The sequence below is a fragment of the Leucoraja erinacea genome, chromosome 5, assembly GCF_028641065.1.
Source record: "Leucoraja erinacea ecotype New England chromosome 5, Leri_hhj_1, whole genome shotgun sequence".
NCBI lineage: Eukaryota > Metazoa > Chordata > Chondrichthyes > Rajiformes > Rajidae > Leucoraja > Leucoraja erinaceus.
In genome coordinates, this window is record NC_073381.1 from 22,631,288 (window position 1) to 22,653,358 (window position 22,071).

Sequence of the window (22,071 nt, forward strand, 5' to 3'; positions counted from 1 at the left end):
CTGTATATGGTGCGGGGGAGCTTATGTTTGGCTTGGTGGGGGGATGGTGGTGTGGCCGCCTGAAATGTGAGATAGAATAATGCCAAATTGCCCTTGTATTGTGTTTGACATATTAACCATCTGTTGTTGAATAAGATGAACATAAGTGAAAAGTATGTTATGACTCATGAAATAATTGGTACCCATGTAGTAGATAGTATATTTTCGTCAACCTGTATCTAACAAAAAACAAAAGTTGTTTACTGCACACTATAACTATCGGCTAATTCTGCTATGAAGTTAGAGAACTGCTGAGCATTTTTCTGCATCCTTCTCTCCATGATATCATGCAATAAAGTCTCTTGAAGCAAACCTGTGAAGTCTGTAACTTTTCGTTTTCCTTTAATTTCCCTCTAAATGAATTTGGATTTGGGTCTGGTTTACTTAGTTGAGCACTTATCTCAGAGTTATAGCACAAGTACATTTTTGGTTTAATTGTAATTTAAGTGTTTGTCTGGATACTTCTTAAATCTTCGAAGAGTACTTGCCTCCATCAATCTCTCAGTCAGTGCATTACAGATTCCAAACAGCCTCTGGGTTAAAAATAATCATTATCTGAACACCTATAAACTTGCATGAGGCTTTTGCTTTATAGATATTATAGAAACTCTATAAGTCTTGTTCTATCTTTCCAGCCAGTTTACTCCCACACTGTATAGTAAATTAAACATATCTTTATTGTTAATGTGGAAATAAATAAAAGGAAGATGAATATGAAAAGAGCCATTTGTTAATAAAATATTTAGTCTGTGGGAGGCACGGTGACACTGCAGTAGACTTGCTGCCTACAGCGTCAGAGACCAGGGTTTGATCCTGACCATGGGTGCTGTCTGTACGTAGTTTGTATGTTCTCGTAACCTGCGTTGGTTTTTTCCAGGAATCTCCGGTTTCCTTCCACACTCTAAAGACATAGAGGTTTGTAGGCTAATTGGCTTTGTATACATGTAAAATTGACCCTGGTGTATGTAGGATAATGTTAGTGGCAGAGATTGCTGATTGATGCAGACTCAGTAGGCTGAATGCTGAATGAAAAAGTAACTTTGGAAAAGTTATACTGGGAAATTATTGATAAACTGAGTCTCCATTACCTAAACACAATTCCAGCACCTATGAACAATGCTTAAAGGTGTTGTCAGTAAAAATAGTTTAACAGATTTATAATAAACATTCTGTACAGCTATTTTGGATTTAAGTGGAATATCAAGGCATGGTTCCAGTTTCTCTATTGCTTCTCCTATAAAAACGAAAATCTAGTGTAAGTTCTACCTGACAAATACATGGTTAAGGAAATTTTACTTGACAAATGTCATCAACTGGAATAACATGGGTAGACAAAAATGCTGGAGAAACTCAGAGGGTGAGGCAGCATCTATGGAGCGAAGGAAATAGGCAACGATTCGGGCCGAAACCCTTCTTCAGACTGATGTGAGGGTGGGGGAGCAGGAAGAAGAAAGGAAGAGGAGGAGCCAGAGTGCTAGAGGGAGAGCTGAGCTACGGAATGGGAGGGGGAGTTGAAGTGCTGAGCCACCGGGAGATCAGGTTGGTTATTGCGAACCGAGCGGAGGTGTTCGGCGAAACAATCGCCAAGCCTGCGCTTGGTCTCGCCGATGTAGGGAAGTTGACACCTGGAACAGCGGATGCAGTAGATGAGGTTGGAGGAGGTGCAGGTGAACCTCTGCCTCAGCTGGAAAGACTGCTTGGGTCCTTGGATGGAGTCGAGGGGGGAGGTAAAGCGACAAGTGTAGCATTTCCTGTGGTTGCAAGGGAAAGTACTCTGGGAGGGGGTGGTTTAGGTGGGAAGGGACAAATGGACCAGGGAGTTATGGAGGAGTGGTCTCTGTGGAAAGCAAAAAGGGGAGGAGATGGGAAGATGTGACAAGTGGTGGGGTCACGTTGGAGGTGGTGAAAATGACGGAGGATTATTTGTTGTACGTGACGGCTGGTAGGGTGGAAGGTGAGGACTAGGGGGACTCTGCCCTTGTTACGAGTGGGGGGGATGGGGAGAGAGAGCAGTGTCACGGGGTATCGAAGAAACCCTGGTGAGAGCCTCATCTATGGTAGAAGGGGGGAACCCTCATTCCCTGAAGAATGAGGACATCTCTGATGCCCTGGTGTGGAACACCTCGTCCTGGGAGCAGATACGGCGTAGATGGAGGAATTGGGAGTAGGGGATGGAGTCCTTACGGGAAGCAAAGATCTTGGTTGGCTGAGCAAGTTGGGTCAAAGGTTGTGTTTTCCTGCTGTATGACTGTGACTGATTTAGATTTGAATATAGAAGCCATAATCAGTAACTTCACAGATGATGCAAAGATTCGCAGATGGTTTGGAGAGTAGTCTTTGGCTACAGCGTGAAATCAATGTGTTGATTGATAAGTCACAGATGAAGTTCAATGTGGATAAATAGTCATAGAGTCATATAGCGCCGGAAACAGGCCCTTCAGTCCAATTTGCACACACCGACCAACATGCCCCACCTGCATTAATCCCACCTGCCCACATTTGGAACGTATCCTTCTAAACCTATTCTATCCATGTACCTTTCCAGATGTTTTTAGGATGTTGCTGGGGTTGTGGACCATGAGGAAGGTTATCAAAGTGTACTGTGGTCTATAGCACAGCTTCAGAAATGGGCGAGAAATGGCATATGGTTTAATATGTGCAAGTGTAAGGTGTTGCACTTTGGGAGGTCGATTGCACGAGGAAAGTATAAAATTAATGGCGTCCCTTAATGTGAAGGGACATTAAAATCATGGGATCGATGGTGACTTGGCTGTTTAGATTCAGAACTGGCTTACTCATAGAAAGCACAGTATTGTGATGTACAGGGTAATCGTTGGTCGGCGTGGATTTAGTGGGCCGAAGGGACTGTATCCACTCTGTATCTCTATAAAAAACATTGTTTTAAGATGTGAGGAGCAAAGTTGATAGAGCTATGTTATAAATGACTTAAACAGAGAGCAAACGGTGCCTGGAATGTGCTGCCAGCAATTGTTGTGGAAGCAGCTGCAACAGCAAAGGTTTTGGATAGACACATGGATATGCAGGGTAGGGTGGGATATAGATCACATGAATGCAGAAGCGATTAGTTTAATGGCATCATGTTCGGCATGGATATTGTGTGCCGAAGAGCCTGTTCCTGTGCTGAATGCTCTATGTTCCATGTTCATTCATGTCATGTTTATTGATTTTATTTATGTTCCCTGTCACATTGCACAAACCCTTTGTTTTCTTTCATAGTTTGCTGCACATGCAGGTTATAGTGATAAATAATTCCATAACAGGAGAGGAATTGTCACTTACGATTATTGATTACCGACATTTCCGAAGTTCAATCTCACAATCAGTGGGCTCCTTTCCAAAGTTGTTATTTTTCTCTTATGAACACATTAAATTGGAACTGGTTTTTAAGGAAACTTTTCTGAAGTATTCAAGTGAAACAATGGATAACATTATTGAATTTGATCCTGCTGTGAGTTAAACATAATGATACCAATTGCTGCTGACAGCAAGATTCATCAAATCAACACACAATAAGAATAAAAATTCTATGTGGAAATCTGAACATGTTATTCCAGTTGTTTAAGAAGGAACTGCAGATGCTGGAAAATCGAAGGTAGACAAAAATGCTGGAGAAACTCAGCGGGTGAGGCAGCATCTATTGAGCGAAGGAAATAGGCAAAGTTTTTGGGCCAAAACCCTTCTTCAGACTGATGTGAGGATTGGGGGGGGGGAGAAGAAAGGAAGAGGAGGAGCCAGAGGGCTAGAGGGAGAGCTGAGACGGGGAGGAGACAGTAAGGACTACCTGAAATTGTTCATACCGCTATATCCTCTTTGCTAGTCACACCCTGCTGTTACGACTCCCGAATGCAGGTACGTCAGAGCCGCGTAACATAAGTCAAAAACCAGGTTCAAGTTCAAAAATATTTTTAATTATTCAATGGAACACAAAACGCAAACCTGATTCAAACAACCCAGTCAGGGATAGGGATGGACTAACAAACAATTAACCGTGCTCCAGCCAGCTACGCAATGGGCCGTCAAACCGGAGACTCTAAAACCTGCCTAAAGAGATATAACCCTGAAACATAATACACGAAAACACTAAGGTCAGCCCTTATCCGTCCCAATTCAATATTTGTTAACCCTGAAACAGAAAGCAGGCTGCTCACAAGTCAGGGTCTACGAAGAAGAGAGAGAATCCTGGGAACTCTGGTATTTAAGCTTCAGATGAGTCACCCGTTACCTGGCGCAGCTTGGCCAATCGGGTACAGGAGCCTTTTAACCCCTTGATTCCAGACTCACAGCCACGAGGCCTGCACTCGGGAGAGAAACAGAGAAAGGTAAGTACATAGCATTCACCAGGGGGGGGGGAGCGCCTAACACCTGCCCATAACCTTTTAAATCTTTCCTATGTATTTACCTGTCGAAATGACTTTTTTATGTCATTGTAGACCCAGTCACATATGTTACAGGCAGCAGAGGACCCAGCACCAATCTTTGAGGACACTATGAGTAACATGCATTAAATTAAAAAAAAACCCTTCTACCATCCCTCTTTGTCTCCTATTGCCGAGCAAAGCTTGGATCCAGTTCATAATAAATTGATGAAAGTAATGCAGAAACACAGCAAGAAACCTCATATATTCAGTCAGTAGTTGATGTGTAGAGGGACATAAAGGAATCCGTAGCTCCCTGAATGTGGCAACACAAATGGATGGAAGGTTTAGGAAGGCATATGGTATTTTGCCTTCATTATTTAAAGCATTGAGTATTAAGGTAGGAACTCATGTTGCAGCTATATAAAACTTTGGTTGGTCCATATTTAGAGTATTGTGTGCAGTTATGGTTGCCCAATGACAGGAATGATGAGGTGGCTTTGGACAGGGCGCACAAGAGATTTACTAGAATGCTGCCTGGATTAGCGGGTATTAACTACAAGGAGAAGTTAGACAAACTTGAATTGCGTTCACTAGAGAATTGGAATTTGAGGGGAGACCTAATAAAAGTATATAACATTATGAGATGCATGGATATGGAAGACAGTCAGAACGTTTTTCCCCCAAGGAGGAAATGTTGAAGATTAGAGGGCACAGGTTTGTCAGAGATGGAACGTCTAAAGGAGATATGTGGGGCAACATTTTTACACAGAGTATTGATGATTGAAACACACTGCCAGGGGTTGTAGTGAAAGCAGATATGGAAGTGGTGTTTATGAGTCTTTTAGACAAATACATGGATATGCAAGGAATGGAGGGTTATGGATCACATGCAGGTAAAGGAGATTAGTTTGATGGCATAGACATTGTGGGGCAACGAGTCTGTTCTTCTGCTCCATTCTATGTTTCTGTCTCAAACACTGAATATGAAAAACATACAATGGAATCTTGCAATCCATATACAAATAAAATGCATTAACATTTAATAAAAGAGGTGGTGTGCGTGATAATATTTTGGGTATTGCTTCCATGGGATGTTGTCACTTAATGGATTTCATTTCACCTCTGAGATAGAAGGTCAGGTGTACATTACCCACTTCAGGGACTTGAACAAGCGAGTCAGGTTGAATCCCCCCGGTACCAGGGCTAAGAGCCTACTTCCTGACACCCTACATTACAAAAATGACAATATTTCACAAAGTACTTAATTACATGTAAAATTCATATAACATCCTGATCAAATGATGGATGCTATAATGATGTATTTTAAAAATCTAAATTTCCTTTGCTTCCTTTTATCACCTTTGCATCAGAACCATCAGTTTTGTCTTTGAACCAAGGTGAGTAACATCTACAAGAGGTTGCCAGAGCTGCCATTGACTCAAGTAAATTATTAAATGCTTCTCTAAATCAGGACAATCATTTGATTAGGAGGAGAGCAGGGCACAAAATATTGATGATTGAGTGGAAAAACAGCCCACTTCCTATACTTTTCCATAAAATTGCCCTGAATCTAATTTTTTGAAAGTGACACTTCAGAGCAAAAAGCAGTTGAAATGTGTAGGAAGGAACTGCAGGTGCTGGTTTAAACCGAAGATAGACAAGCAGCTGGAGTAACTCAAACAGCATCTCTGGAGAAAAGGAATATGTGACTTTGTGGGTCGAGACCTCCTTCAGACTGAGCAGCAGTCGACATCTAAATCCTGGAAACACCATTAAAATTCTTCAGACTTTTACCTAAATATGCAATGGAATTTTTTTTTTATGAGACTGCAGGCTGCAAAATAGGCCTAACAGGCCAATGTACAATTTTTGCATTTCTGTTATTCCTGGTTGGCTGGAAAAGACACCAGGTATGTTAATGTGTAAAATAAATCATTCAGTAAGATGTGAAATAATTTTGCATCTTAAAAAGCTATTGCTGAAATGGATCAAAATTGATTTGTAATGGTAAATGATTTATTTGCAAAAATAAGAGCTTTATTTTAGAGTAAGAACCATTCAACTAATGTTAGTAATTAACATCCGACATTCACAAAAGCTTTCAAGGATACCTAAATATATATTTGATGTTAGCAGTTTATTTTTAGATGACTGAAGTTTATCCAAAAATGAACTTGAATGTCACCATTTACTGAAAATATAGTGAAAATCCTCTTTGTCAAAAAACAACATAAGCCTAAATTTAGGTGGAATTTCAATGGAAGCATCAAGGTGAAAATACCACAGAGGAGCCATTAATGGATACACTTTATATACTTATTTATGCTTATTTATGTGTGTAAATATATATTCAATGGTATATGGACACACTGATCTGTTATGTATATTTATGCCTGCAATATTCTGTAGTGCTGAAGCAAAGCAAGAATTTCATTGTCCCAACTGGGACACATGACAATAAATCTCTTGAATCTTGAACTTAGAATTAGGCACTGAGCATCAGAAGGAATAATACCAGAAATGAACTCTGTTTCCAACATAGGAAGAATGTAGAGGCAATGAAGAGGATGCAGAGAAGATTTACAAGATGTCACCAGAAATGCAGCTCTAAAGGTCTTTGGTTAGGCTGCATTTAGGGTATTGCGTGCAGTTCCGATTGCCCCATTACAGGAAAGTTGTGGAGGCTTTGGAGAAGGCACAGAGGAGGTTTAGCAGAATATAGCCTGGGTTATAGGGTTTAAGATACAAGAAGAGGTTGGATAGACTTGGATTATTTTCTCCGGAATGTTGGAGGTTGAGGGGAGACTTGATAGAAGTATATAAAATTATGAGAGGCATAAATAGGGTAGATATTGAGAACCTATTTCCCAGGGTGGAAACATCTTACACGAGAGGGCATAGCTATAGTGAGAGGGATAAAGTTTAACTGAGATATGGGGGGAAAGCTTTTTACACAGAGAGTAGTGGGGGCCAGGAACGTGTTGCCTGGTGCTGGAGGCAGATACAATAGAGGCATTTAAGAGGCTTTTAGATAGATACATGGAAGTGCAGGGAACAGAGGGATAAGGATCTTGTACTGGTAGATGAGATCAGTTTGGCACAAACATTGTGGGTCAAAGGCCCATTTCCTATGCTGTACTGTTCTGTGTTCCATGTTCTAAGTATGAAATGTGAGTGTATACATGTCAGGAAAGGATGAATAGACAGGGTCTCTTCTCTTGACAAATGAAGACAGAGGGCTATGTGATAGAATAAGAATTATGCAACATTTCCTGGTGGAATATTGAGAAAATATTTCCATTTGTGGGGAGCCACAGAGTGAATATCAATGTAAGAAAGGCACATGCCAAGTTGTAGAATCATAGCGTTTACATAATAGACTTTTTCCTGTGGTAGAAAGTTCACATTGTCACCACACTTTGAGTATTGAAGCTTCTTCACAGTTCTCTATTGAATATCTTGGTGACTATCTTATATTGACAGTTTTTGTGCTGTTTAGCTTTTCATATATTCTCTTAAATGCAACCTGCAGAGCAAATAATCTCAGTTCCAGATCTAAAAAGAGCTGGAAATTCCACATACTGTAAATGGACACAAAATTACTTTGTGTCTATCCTTGGTATAGACCACCAACTGCAGTTCCTTATTTCTACTAACAAATGTTGCTTATTAAAGGTAATGACCAATCAACTGGAAGGAGTAGTGGTGAGACAGGGTACTAAGAGTTAATTTTAGATTCAATTCAATTCAATTCAACTTTAATGTCATCGCACAAATACAAGTATGAGTACAACGAAATGCAGTTTTGCGTCAGTCCGTAGTAGTTGTACATAAAGAAATAAAAAAATAGAAAGAGAGAAGATACAGAATAATCAAGAAATACAGAATAATTAAACAATGGGGACGGAGGGACCAGAGAAATCTATCGGCGGGACTCCGAGTTCAGCAATGTAATTGTGTTATTGTAGAAGCTGTTCCTCATCCTACTAGTACGTGACCTGAGGCTCCTGTACCACCTCCCTGATGGGAGGAGGGCAAACAGTCCATGGTTGGGGTGTGAGGGGTCTTTGATGATCTTCCCAGCCTGTCTCAGACACCATTCACATTCATGGATGCCACAATAACTTAAACTTAAGAAGTAGAATATCATTGTGAGATATCCCAACATTGTTTCTGCACACTCATTTGTAACACAGGTATTTGAACTAACTATGATTATTAGTAAAGGGCATGGTCTTGAGAAGGTTTGGGTTCTCTTCTACAATCCTGGCGAATAATCATGGTCAGGATTTCCTTGATATACAGTAATGCTGCTAAAGTGAATGGGTCCTCAAATAGAGGATCCATCAGAAATGCCAAAAGCATGATTCCAGTAATGTGGAAACAGTATGTTTCAGCATGACTTTGCAGATTAGCCATTTACTGGTTGCAACAAGAATAAATATGCACTGGAGAGAGAAGCCCAAATCTAGAAAGGAGCAGGACCAGCAGTTTAAAAGTTTGCAATCAGGATAGCTCCGAAAGGATGGCTATACGAGTCTGACATAATCGCTGGAAAACTGCTCACATCTTTGGGAGAGGGTGATAGGAAATGCAGAAAACTGGGGGAGAGAAATGTCATTGATTTGCCTCCAGTATAATTTACGTTTCTTAACAATAAATAGTCCCTTCAATTCAAACAAAGCAGCCATAAATAACTAAAATGTGTGGAAATATCCTAACTTTGGAGCTAAATTATGAGGTGTTTGGTAGTTGCTGTCAGTGGTAGACCAATTTGAACTTGACCTTCATGACAGGAGCAAACATTACTAAAATGCTCAGAGAAAACTAGTTAAAACGATTCAACTGGTTAATTGAAACAGGTGTGTGTATTTGAGACAAACTAAACCTAATCATGTACAAGAAGGATTTGCAGATTCTGGTTTATACCGAAGATAGACACAAAGTTTTGGAGCAACTCAGTAAAAGGAACAGGTGACATTTCAATGACGTTTCTTTGACAAAGGGTTCCAATCTGTAACATCACCTGTTCCTTTTCTCCAGAGATGCTAAATTGCTCCAGCATTTTATGTCTAAAACCAAAACATTGTCCTTTTTAGACCAATAACAGAAAGAATGAACAATCTGTATAATGCCTTTTACATCACCTTCAGGAGATTCTTAAGCATATTACAGTCAATTAAAGCAATCACTCTTTTGCAACCAGCATCTGCAATTCCTTCTTATATATGATGAGGTTTAGTTTGTCCCAAATACACACACATATTTATCTCCATATATATCTCTCATTTGCAGTAAAAACAGAGCAGCTGTTTTACCTTTGAAAACTGCAATGGTTTTCGTTGCAATGGTAGACAAAGATCGCCTTGCATGCATGAAAATTACAACTAACCATTTGGTTATCACCTTAAACGGCACGAATTTGCATTATTTGTGGGACAGGTATGAACTAATGTAACTGTAAATAGCTCTCTTTTCATTTCAATTCAAATACATTGTTCAAATAACATTTCATTACTGCCAAAAAAGCTCTGGTACATTAACTAAATTAACTAAAAAAAAGTCTGTTTCATTTCCCAACATTTCTATCGTAAGAGATATAAAAAAAATACTTCTGATTTGGTCTTTTAGTTTTTCTATGTCTTTAGTCTCTCTTAATCATCTTTTATCTCCATTTGCTATTTCTTTCTGTATCTGACGATATTGAATTCACCCATTCTGACTGAACCATTATTATCTTACATCTTACAAAGTTTATTTCAACATCCTTCAAACCGAGTATTTAAAGTGAAACACTTTTGTTTGCAGTCTGAAGAATGGTCCCGACCCAAAATGTCGCCCATCCTTTTTCTCCAGAGATGCTGCATGACCCAGTTACTCCAGCAGTTTGTGTCTTAATTTAATTAACAACTTCTCTTTTGAGAAGCAAGGAGAGGGAAGAATTTCATTTCATGTTTTTATTCACTCCTTACAATGCTATGTAGGACAATGATCACAACTTCTACTGTAGTGTGGTTGGCCGTTGGCTCCCTAGAAGCTCATCCACCCTTTGACAGGTCTTATTTTTGGTCCAGCTGGGGGTCCACAGCCCCCTCCTCACCTAGCGAACTAGGTGGGGGAGATTATCCGACCATGGAGCAGGTAGCACGGGATTACATGGCACCCGTGGCGAGGGCAACTCCCCCCCGACCTGACCTGATTGGTCCATCTTCGGTATATACCAGCATCTGTAGTTCCTTTCTGCATTATTGTTTGCTTGTTCATTCTGGTTGGAATTTTCCTTGGTGTGATAAGTACAAGTTTGCATTATCAGCAATTAGATGGGGAGAAAATGTGATAAATAACGAGACATATATATCTAAAAGCAGATGCCACAATATTCCCAGTTACACCATATCTGACCCAATATATTCCATTCCCAAACCTCACTGAACTCTGTTTTAAAACCTTCTCTTCAAAACCCACTACTGAACTGCTGATAAGCCATTCTAATTTCCCCCATCCAGCTCAATGTTTATTTTCAATGCATTACTGAAAGAAGCATGTTGATACTGTTTGATATTATATGTACTGCAAAAATGCTAGTTCATCCATTAAACCAGCTTTTTGTTAAACAAATGTCTGATTGTATTTTGATTTTGAATTTTGACATTATAAATCAGTACTTTCTATGATTTTTTATTGCTTGTCTGAAGGAGACAAGGAAGGATGTGCTCGTATTGAAGAGGGTGACTCACCAGGATATTGCCTGGGTTAGATTGTTTCAGTAATGAGGAAATACTATAGACTGGTGTTGTTTGCTTTGGAGTAGAGGAAGCTATGGGAGTCCTATAAGAATTCCACAAAACTATGGGAGGCATAAATATGATAAATAGTAAGAAACTTTCCTACAGTAGTAAGAACCTTTCGGATCGAGACCCTTCTTCGGACTGAGCCAGGGGAGAGGGAGATACAGAAGGGAGATACAGAGATAAGGAAGTGTAAGGTGTGAAAACGAGACAAAGAGGATGAAGTTCAAGGAAAATGTAGAATAGATCGTTGATTGCTAGGAGAAGGTAACAACAATGCAAATAGAGGTAAAATGTAAACAATGACAGTCAGACTCATCAGAGAACTGGAAAGGGGGAGGGATGGAGAGAGAAGGAAGGCAAGGGTTACTTGAAGTTAGAGAAGTCAATATTTATACTGCTGGAGTGTAAGCTACCCAAGCAAAGCATGAGGTGTTGTTCCTCCAATTTCCTCTGAGCCTTGCTCTGACAATGGAGGAGGCCCAGAACAGAAAGATCAGTGTGGGAATGGGAGAGTTAAAATTTTTTGCAACCGAGAGTTTGGGTAGGTTTAGGTGGACTGAGTGGAGGTGTTCAGCGAAACGATCGTCAAGCTTACGCTTGGTCTCACCGATATATACTACTCCACACCTGGAACAGCGGATACAGTAGATGAGGTTGGAGGAGGTACAAGTGTAACTCTGCCTCACCTGGAAAGACTGTCAGAGTTCTTGGTCGGAGTTGAGGGGGGTGGTGTATCTACAAACCTGTTGTGCTGCTGCAAGTAACATTATGTTTGTTCCACAGTTAAACTCTCTTGACTCTTGACGTGAAATCACAATTTCACACGCACACGCACACACACACGAGGCTTCTGAGGCTTCAGCCGTGGGCCCTGTGGACGGTAATTACGGGAACGATAACCCAGGCTTATGGCCAGCGCAGAGAAGCAGCGCTAAATCCAGCTCAACTCTGCCTGTCTCACCGGGTTGACCAACATCCCTGCCTGGAATGACACCAGTCCAGAGACAAGGAGCTAGCACTGCTTCTCTGCACTGGCTGTAAACCTGGGCCGTCGTTCCCGTAAGTCCAGGTAGGGCTGGTGGGTTCACTGGCAGAGTTCAAGTTCAAGTTCAAGTGAGTTTATTGTCATGTGTTCCTGTATAGGACAATTACATTTTTGCTTTGCTTCAGCACACAGAACATAGTAGGCATTTACTACAAAACAGATAAGTGTGTCCATATACCATAATATAAAGATATACACACATGAATAAATAAACTGATAAAGTGCAAATAACAGAAAATGGGTTATTAATAATCAGAGTTTTGTCCGAGCCAGGTTTAATAGCCTGATGGCTGTGGGGAAGTAACTATTCCTGAACCTGGTTGTTGCAGTCTTCAGGCTCCTGTACCTTCTACCTGAAGATAGCAGGGAGATGAGTGTGTGGCCAGGATGGTGTGGGTCTTTGATGATACTGCCAGCCTTTTTGAGGCAGCGACTGCGATAAATCCCCTCGATGGAAGGAAGGTCAGAGCCGATGATGGACTGGGCAGCGTTTACTACTTTTTGTAGTCTTTTCCTCTCCAGGACGCTCAAATTGCTGAACCAAGCCACGATGCAACCGGTCAGCATGCTCTCTATTGTGCACCTGTAGAAGTTAGAGAGAGAAGTTGAGCTAGACTTAGCGCTGCTTCTCCTCGCTAACTGTAAACCTGGGCCATTGTTCATATAAGTTCAAGCAGGGTTGTAGGTTAACCTGGCGAGACAGGCAGAGTTGAGATGGATTTAGTGCAGCTTCGCTGCGCTGGCTGTGGGCCTGGGGGCACTGCTCCCGTCTGACTACCGCCATGTCTGGCCACTCCCGGGCATGCTGGGGGGGGGGGGGGGGGGGGGGAACGGGGATGGTCCAGTGGCGGTTCGGCAGCGATTGCAGCGCTGGAGACCCGGGATCGATCCTGGCTGCAGATGAGGCAGACGTCTGTGTCCTGGGCATGTAATTCAAGCTCCGCTCTACGATCTTTGCTTCACCAGGACATCTCCCTCCTGCAATCACCGCAGTCAATCCTCAGTCCCACCCTCTTACTTCCACCTCTGACCGACACCTCCCTCCTCCAATCTTCGCGCTGAGTCATCATGGTCCCACCCCCCCCCCCCCCCCACCCCCCCCCCCCATTGCCTGCTGACTGATGTCTCTCTCGTCCAATCGATCATCAGTCCCACCCCCACTGTATCACAGAAAGTAAAGATTTCACCATGTTTTAAAATTCAGATTATGAAAAATGGTGGGGGATCGTCCCCCACCTCACAAAACAGGGGGGAGACGTGTCCCCCCCTGCCCCCCCCCCCCCGGATTTCCCCCCCTGGCACAAATCCAAATAGAAGCACCCATTAGTGATTTGCTGGGATTTGTTGAATCACGAACCTATGCCTTTTATACCCTAGCTGCGAGCCACCTATGCCTCGTTTACTGCACGTCGACAAATTTTCCTTTGGTAGATTTTTTCACAGTGATTTCATGGAGAGAACATGTCCTGAACATGTTGGTGAGTCTTACACAGTTCAGGGACTTCACAGCACATGGTGGGGTCAAAGCAAATCTCACGTGGAGAAATTGTGAAACAAAACTTTGCAATTAGGCTAAATCATGCCATAATTCATTCGGGCAGACTTAATCCCTTCAACTCATTGTTTACTCTGCCAATCAATCATGGCTGATCTATATTTTTCTTAATCCCATTCTTCTGCCTTCATCTCGTATCCTTTGGCACCCTTAGTGATCAAGAGCCTGTCAATCTATATAATTAAAACTCTCATCTTGATCACTTCCTGTTTGCGTTGTAGTTTCATTTTAGAAAAAATGTGACCACATATGGCTGTGATTATTTGGCTGTCTAACTGACAGTCATCCTCCGCTGAGCAGGCCCCGAGCATTTTTCCCATCAATGAAAAATAAAAGACTTATTAGTGTTTAAAAATTCTTGAGATTCTCTCTCCTGTGAATTGAGGCTGCCCTGTGCTTGAAAGTGCAATGGCAATGGAAATTAAGTGAAAATGCAATCAGCTGTTTGGCTTGGCCTACCCTGTGCTTGAAACTGGAATGGCAATGGAAGTGAAATTAAAATGCAATGAGCTATTCGGCCTGCCTTGTGCTTGAAACTGCAATGCAATTGGAAATGAAATGAAATGAGTTGTTTGGCCTACCTGAAACCACTAATTTCGGCCCACAAGGCCCCTATTAGCCGAGAAACCAGTCCCTTTTGCCCAAAATGCCCGTAATAGCCCAGGAGGAGCATTTAGGCCCGAAATGCACGTGCCAGGCCAGGAAAAGTCCAGAAAAAGTTACTTTCACTCAGATTTTTTTAAAGAGCCCCTTTGGCCCATCAGGCCTGTACTAGCCCAGTGGTCCCTTCAGCCCATCAGTAAGTATTCCCCATGCAAGTGTTAAAACTCACCCCAGTATATTTCTCCCTCCCTTCATTTGCTCCCTATGAGATCCAGGCCAGGATAGTCTTTTCTCCTTCATTGCTGTGATCCGCAGAAAAAGATGAAAAATGTCTAAAATTGATTCTCCACCCTCTCCCCGTTCTCTCTCACAGAGTCTTTCACCTATTTTGGGCAGAATATCTGGCAGTTTCTGAGCTGCCAGCCCACCAGGCCTGAGTGACTGAAATGCCAGCCCACCAGGCCTGAGTGACTGAGCTGCCAGCCCAAAAATCCATTTGGCCAAAATGTCCATACTAGCCCTCTGGAAACCAGTCGCTTCGGCCACCAACACCCATACTAGCGCTCCAGAGCCCCCCCCCCCCCCCCCCCCCCCCCCCCCCCCCCCCCCCCCACTGCCCAGCAATATTGGAATTGGTGGAGAGGTGGAATATTGCATCGGGGGAACCAACCCTCCCGTGTGAACATGGGACCCAACGGATCCCACTTAGTCTTGTCTCCGCTTTAAAAATACCCAATTCTCCCATGAGTGAAAGCATTCTCTTTACATCTGCTCTATCCAGACCTTTGACTCTCCAGTAAATTTCAATGCCCCCCCCCCCCCCCCCCCCATTCTTCTAAACTCTAGTGAGTACAGGCCCAGAACTGTCAAATGCTCATCATACATTAACCTCTTCATTCCCAGGATCATTCTTATAAATCTCCTCAGGATCCTCTCCACAACCAACATATTCCTCCCCAGATATGGGACCCAAAACTACTCACATTACTCCAAGTGCATTTTAACCAGTACCTTATAAAGCCTCAGCATTACGTCTCTGCTTTTATATTCCAGGCCTCTCAAAAGGAGTGCTAACATTTCATTTGCCTTCCTTATTACAGATTCAACCTGCAAATTAACCTTCTGAGAATCCTGCATCAGCACTCCCAAGTCCTGTTGTATCTCAGATTTCTGATTCTGATCAATAAAATAGTCTTTGCCTTTGTTCCTACAAGTCCTTCTGCAGAGTCCTTGCTTCCTCTATAATACCTTCCACCTATCTTCATATTATCCACAATCGTGGCCACAAAGCTATCAATCCCATCATCCAAATCATTAATATACAACATGAAGAATAGCGGACTCAACACCAACCCCCCTGTGGAACACTACTATTCACTGGCAGGTAACCAGAAAAAGCTCCCTTTATTCACACTTTGCTATCTGGCATTCAGCCAAACTACTATCCATACTAGTATCTTTTCTCTAATACCATGGGCTCTCATCTTGTTTAGCAGCCTCACGTGTAGCACCTTATCATAGGCCTACTGAAAATCCAAATAAACAACATCCACTGACTCTCCTTTGTCCATCGTGCTATTTACCTCATCAAAGAACTCCGGCAGATTTGTCAGGCAAGATCTCCCCTTCTCAAAACCATGCTGACTTTGGCCTATTTTATCATGTACTCGGAAACCTCATCCTTAATAATGGATTGTAAAATCTTTCCAAACACTGAAGTAAAGCTAACCGTCATATAGTTTCCCCTCTTTTGCCTCTCGTTTCCTTCTTGAACAAGTTCGCAATTTTCTAGTCCCCCGGGACCACTCCTGACATTAGCGATTCATGAAAGATTGCTACTAATGCCTCAACTGGATTGTTTTGGTGAAGCTATCTTGTGTCACCTTCTATATTCTTGTCAAAATTATTCTGTCAAGTGTCAACACTGTCCAAGACCCTGAATGGTTACAAGCAGTCAAAACCCATTAAAAATGTTTATGCTCTTTTCAACAACCTTCCGAAATGTAGTGAAATGTGGAACTCTATTCCACAAAGAGTGGCTTAGATAAACATTTTCCATGTCGGGGTTTCTGAAACAAGATGAAATTGATTTAACATGAGAGGAATACATTTTAAATAACAACTGTTGGGTAAGAATTTTTGCAGAGTAGTTCATATCTAGAACATACTTTAAAATTCTATTTACTGTGCTCAAATTTCTCTTTAACTTTACCCCTTCCTTTTCCACTGTAACCTTCTTTTATATTACAATATTTTGTAACAAATATTATATTAGGTTTCGGCCTAGAAACGTTTCGGGTTTCGGCCCGAAACGTTACCTATCTCCTTCGCTCCATAGATGCTGCTGCACCTGCTGAGTTTCTCCAGCATTTTTGTGTACCTTATATTATTTATTATCTCTACTTATTCTCTTAATGAGTTTACTCCCATTCAGTGCCAAAAAATGTTTTCCCATTAATCTGATGCTTCCAAAGACAATCTTTTACATTGGTGAATTATATTTTGGGCAGCAATAATTATTTCTGATGGCAGCATGGTGGCGTAGTGGGAGAATTGCAACCTTATGCCTATGCTCCGGATTTTTCCCACATTCCAAAGACGTGCTGGTTTCTAGTTTAAATGGCTTCTGTAAATTGTTCCTAATGTGTAGGATAGAACTAGTGTATGGTTGATTGTTGGTTGGCGCAGACTTGGTTGGCCGAAGGGCCCGTTTCCATGCTGTATCTCTAAATTAAACTAAACAACACAAAACTAAATTAAACTAAACTAAACCATCATTTACATTTTCTCTTACTTTATTCATGTTTCTTTAAGTTCTCTTTGGATATTTATTCTTAGATTGCTGGGCCTCATACACTTTTAACTTTATCCATTGGACACTTAGAGAATAAACAGGTAAAGCACAAGAATAAACAAATCATTCTGCCCACTGATCTGCTGAGCCTTCTAATAAAGGGTCTTTGACGTGAAACTTTAACTTCGTTTCTCGTTACACGTATGATGTCTCTGACCAGCATTTGTGTTTTAATTTCTTCTACTTCTACTTTACGATTATAACTTGTTGCATTATGGACTCTTTTTGATTTATTAAATCTTATTTGAACATATTCTGTTATGCTTCATTCAACTATATCCAAAAATTCTGTATTTTTTCTTAAATTTATTTTTTGATTAACATTTTCACTGTGGCGAAGCAGAATGAGTTTTGTCAATGGCATCTTCCATGGTGAATTTGATTATCCAGAACTAAACGCATCATCATACCTGCTGGCATCTGCATCAAATATCTATATTTCCTTGTCTTTGAGTCATGAATAAACTTCTGGCAGATTTTCCTGTGGGGCATTTTCTGCAAGGGAAAATGAAGGATTTTGTTTCATTTTGTAATTCTATCCAAAATTTTACCACCCATTCCAATTTAACAATTTGCTTTGAATGACATTTGTTCTGGTGTCAGCAGACTCAAACTGTGCCTTTAACATCTTTGGTTCTGCAAATAAATCCTTAAAAATAATCAGAAGCGTGAAGATGGGAACATGCTTTTTGGAATGTATAGAACTAAAAAAAGTCTGCAAATACTCTCAACATTGGTAATGGAATTCTTAAAATATATCAAATACATCTTAAACAAGATTAACATAAATCCTTTCATCACGGAATCATTATTTTGAGAAATTTATTAGTATTTGAGTAGTAACAAGAAAAGTGATATCCAAGGAATGATCCGTTAGTTCTGATTGTGCCATATTCTATGAAATGAGCTTTAAATGTAGAGAACAACATATATTTTTTTCCTTATGAGTATCACTTAAAATTAAGAAGCTTCATTTGATGTTCTTTCATGACTTAATGCCAGCCACTTCCCAACAACCTTAAAAATACATAAGATTCTTGTAACTAAATGTTCTTACTAAAAATATTCAATGGCTTGATCAATAGTCAATGTGGTTACATTTTAATGCATGGAAAAACATCAGTATGGAGTTTTTTTTTTAGATATGAGCTGCTCTGTGATGGAAGCACCAAGATAAAAAACTTTCTTCAAAAATTATCAACATTTATAGGTAATGTTGGCACCACTGACAAAATCAGCATTTATGGCCCAACCCTAATAGCCCCTGCGGTGAAGGTGATGAGTTGCCATCTTTAATATCCCCTATCAGCCAAAAGTGAAGGCCTGCTCCATCCAAGGGAACGAGGGTGGCACCAGCACGGCCCAAGGCTGAAAACCAACCATCGAGAAGAGCAGAGAACCCTGGACTCTGGGAGTCCAGTGAAGGTGCCCGTGTCTGGCCTCAAACACAATAGATGATGATTAGGACTCAGAACGATAGAACTTAAGTTCAATATTGCATGATTAATTGTGTGTGTGTGTGTGAGAGTGTGAATACAGCACAAGGATACAACATCTGTCCTTTCGTTTGGCTCAGATGTAAAAGCATGTGGGTAAAACATAGTTAAAGAGCACCAAAGCCCCATTGAAATCTGTTCGTATATCCAGAAGACCTGTAAAAAAACAACTTCTAACTGCCATGATGAAGATGAAACAATACCAGCAGAGTTAATGTATAAAGATTGTAATGGAGAAAGGTGTTATTTAGTGATAAAAGCTATTTCCTGGTTCAAGGCTAACATAGCAACATGTTTGGAGATCAGTTGTAGAGCCGGTGTTAAAATGTCACTTCGACCGGTTTATTAAATTCCTTAAAAGATGTTCTGGATTTGTTTCAGCTACTATGGTGTTGGTCCGCTGCACCCCATTGTCGAAGGATGAGATCACGGCCAGATATTGATTTAGTGCAAAGAATGGTGCTGGAGATGGCGAGGACTTTTCCGGATGGATCTGGGATATTCCAGCAAAACATTGCACTGTACTGCACATCAAAGATGGTGACCCAATTTTTCCCGCAGAAGGGAATACGTGTCTTGGACTGGCATGGTAACTCATCTGCCCTGAATCTGATTGAGAATTTATGGTCAATTATCAATGAGAGATTGAAAAGAAAGGACTGTCACAAGAGACCGAAGCTCATTGAGGCCATTATTAATAATAATAATAATAATAATAATATATTTTATTGTCATTGCACATAAGCGCAACAAGATTTGGTATGCAGCTTCCATCCGATGTCATAACATGAATAACGAATAAAATTTAGATTTAGATACCCCGAGAACATGGATTGTAAAAAGAACAGTAAAATAGTCAAAACAGTTCAAACAGACTATCAATCAACCTTTATTGTCATCTTGCAAGCAACAGTTGTACAGTGCAAAATGAAAAGACGTTTCCCAGTGAATAGCGGAGCATCGCACATGAAATTTAAAACATTTCACACATAATAACACTAAAAACAATCCAGTCCCTGATGGAACAGTATAAATAGTTAAAAGCAGGTAAAAACACAATGTTAAAATACAATAAACCAATCATAAAAAATGTCCGGGGCAGCTGATTTGAGTGGCCAGTGCCAGTTATTAAAGTGTCCGTGCCAGCCACAGAATCAAGTGACTGTGAGTACTGTGAGTACAGACTAAAGTGCAGATGTGTCTGTGCGACATGACCATCCGAGGGAGACAGTCCAGGGGGGATGGGGGGCACTCAGCAGGGCCGGTTCAGAGCCGCTATAGCTCTGGGAATGAAGCTGTTCCTGAGTCTGGAGGTTCAGGCGTAGAAGGCATCAGTGGTATTGATTTGAGAAAATCATCGGAAACTGTCAGAATCAGGTCGATTCCATGTCAACTGAAGTCTAAAACTTGATAATGAACCACGGTGGACATATAATGTAGTAAAGACATAATAGTGTGATGATAATGATTAAAAAGAAGCCCTGCGGCATATATATTGATTTGTTATATCTGAGTTTATGCTTGATTCAATTATTTTGCAAAAGGATTTACAATCAAAAGCAGGCAACAAATTATTTTTCATTTGAAATAAAATATTGAACATGTACAATTGAGCAATGAAATAATAATGTTCCCAAGTTACACATAAAAGATTGTGCCACTGCCTTGAAGAAAAGTGCTCAAAACCGCTATGAATAGTACTTATAGAGTTACTGCTACTGTATATAGTAGTTGAAACTTACCTTGAGAAGAATTTCAACATACTCAGTTGGAAATGGTGAAAAATCCACACCACCTTGGTCATGCTCTCATCTCACTGTTACCAATGGGAAGAAGGTACAGGAGCCTGAGAACCACTACCTGCAGGTTCTAGAACAGTTTCTTCCCAGCAACTCCCGGGCTCTTGAACCACAGCGCACAAACCCAACCACAACTCTGCCTCACCAACGATCTCTATGGACATTTTATTGGTTGAACTACATCCCTGGCTTGTATTATTACCATCTAGTTACCCAGCACAACATAATTTATTGTATCATTGATTATTGTATATCTATTTGCTGTGTTATTGTATTCGGATGCAAGGTTCAGCAGACTGCCAGGCGTCACACTGGACACAGCTTAGTGAGGACATCTAGACGGCTGCCAAAACAGGGGAACATCAGGGGAATGTACGATGGCATTAAGAAGACACGAGGACCAGTCCAGAGCAAGACAGCCCCCCTCAAATCCTCCACTGGGTTGTAATCACAGACGAATGCCAGCAGATGGAGAGATGGGTGGAACACTACTCTGACCTCTACTCGAGAGAGAACGCTGTGTCCCCCTCAGCCCTTGATGTCTTCAAGTGCCGTCTGACCATGGATGAGTTAGATGCAGAGCTGACAGTAGAAGAGCTCAGCAAGGCCGCTGACAGCCTGGCCTCAGGCAGCAATGAGATTCTCCCTGACCTGATCAAGCATTGCAAGACTACCTTACTGCTTCCTTTGTATGAAGTCCTCTGCCAGTGCTGGCAAGAAGGAGCTGTACCGCGGGACATGAGGGATGCCACGATCATTACCCTCTGCAAGAACAAGGGTGAGAGAAGCGACTGCAACAACTACAGAGGTATCTCCCTCCTCAACATCGTCGGCAAGGTCTTTGCTCGGGTCATCTTAATCCGCCTGCAGAAGCCGGCAGAACGCGTCTACCCAGAGTCACAGTGTGGTTTCCGAGCTGGAATGTCAACAGTGGACATGGTCTTCTCCCTTCGCCAACTCCAGGGGAAGTGCAGAGAACAGCGGATGCCCCTGTATGTTGCTTTCATTGACCCCACCAAGGCATTCGACCCCGTCAGCAGAGATGGCCTATTTAAGGCTCTGCCGAAGATCGGCTGCCCACAAAAACTGCAGAGCATGATAGAATCCTTCCACATCAACACGAAGGGGACAGTGCAGTTCAATGGCAGCTTCTCGCAACCCTTCGACATCTGTAGTGTCATCAAACAAGGCTGTGTCCTCGCTCCCACACTCTTTGGGATTTTCTTCGCTCTGCTCCTGAAACATTCCTTCGGCACTGCATGGTGGATCTACCTGCATACTAGATCAGATCGCAGGCTCTTCAACCTAACCTGCCTCAGAGCAAAGACAAAAGTACATGAAGCTCTCATCAGAGACATGGTGTATGCCGACAACGCTGCAGTTGTGTCCCACACCCAGCAAGAACTACAGTCACTGATGGACCGCTTCTATCGGGCATGCAAGGACTTTGGGCTGACCATCAGCCTGAAGAAGATGAACGTTTTGGGGCAGGATACAGAGGCGCCGCCTG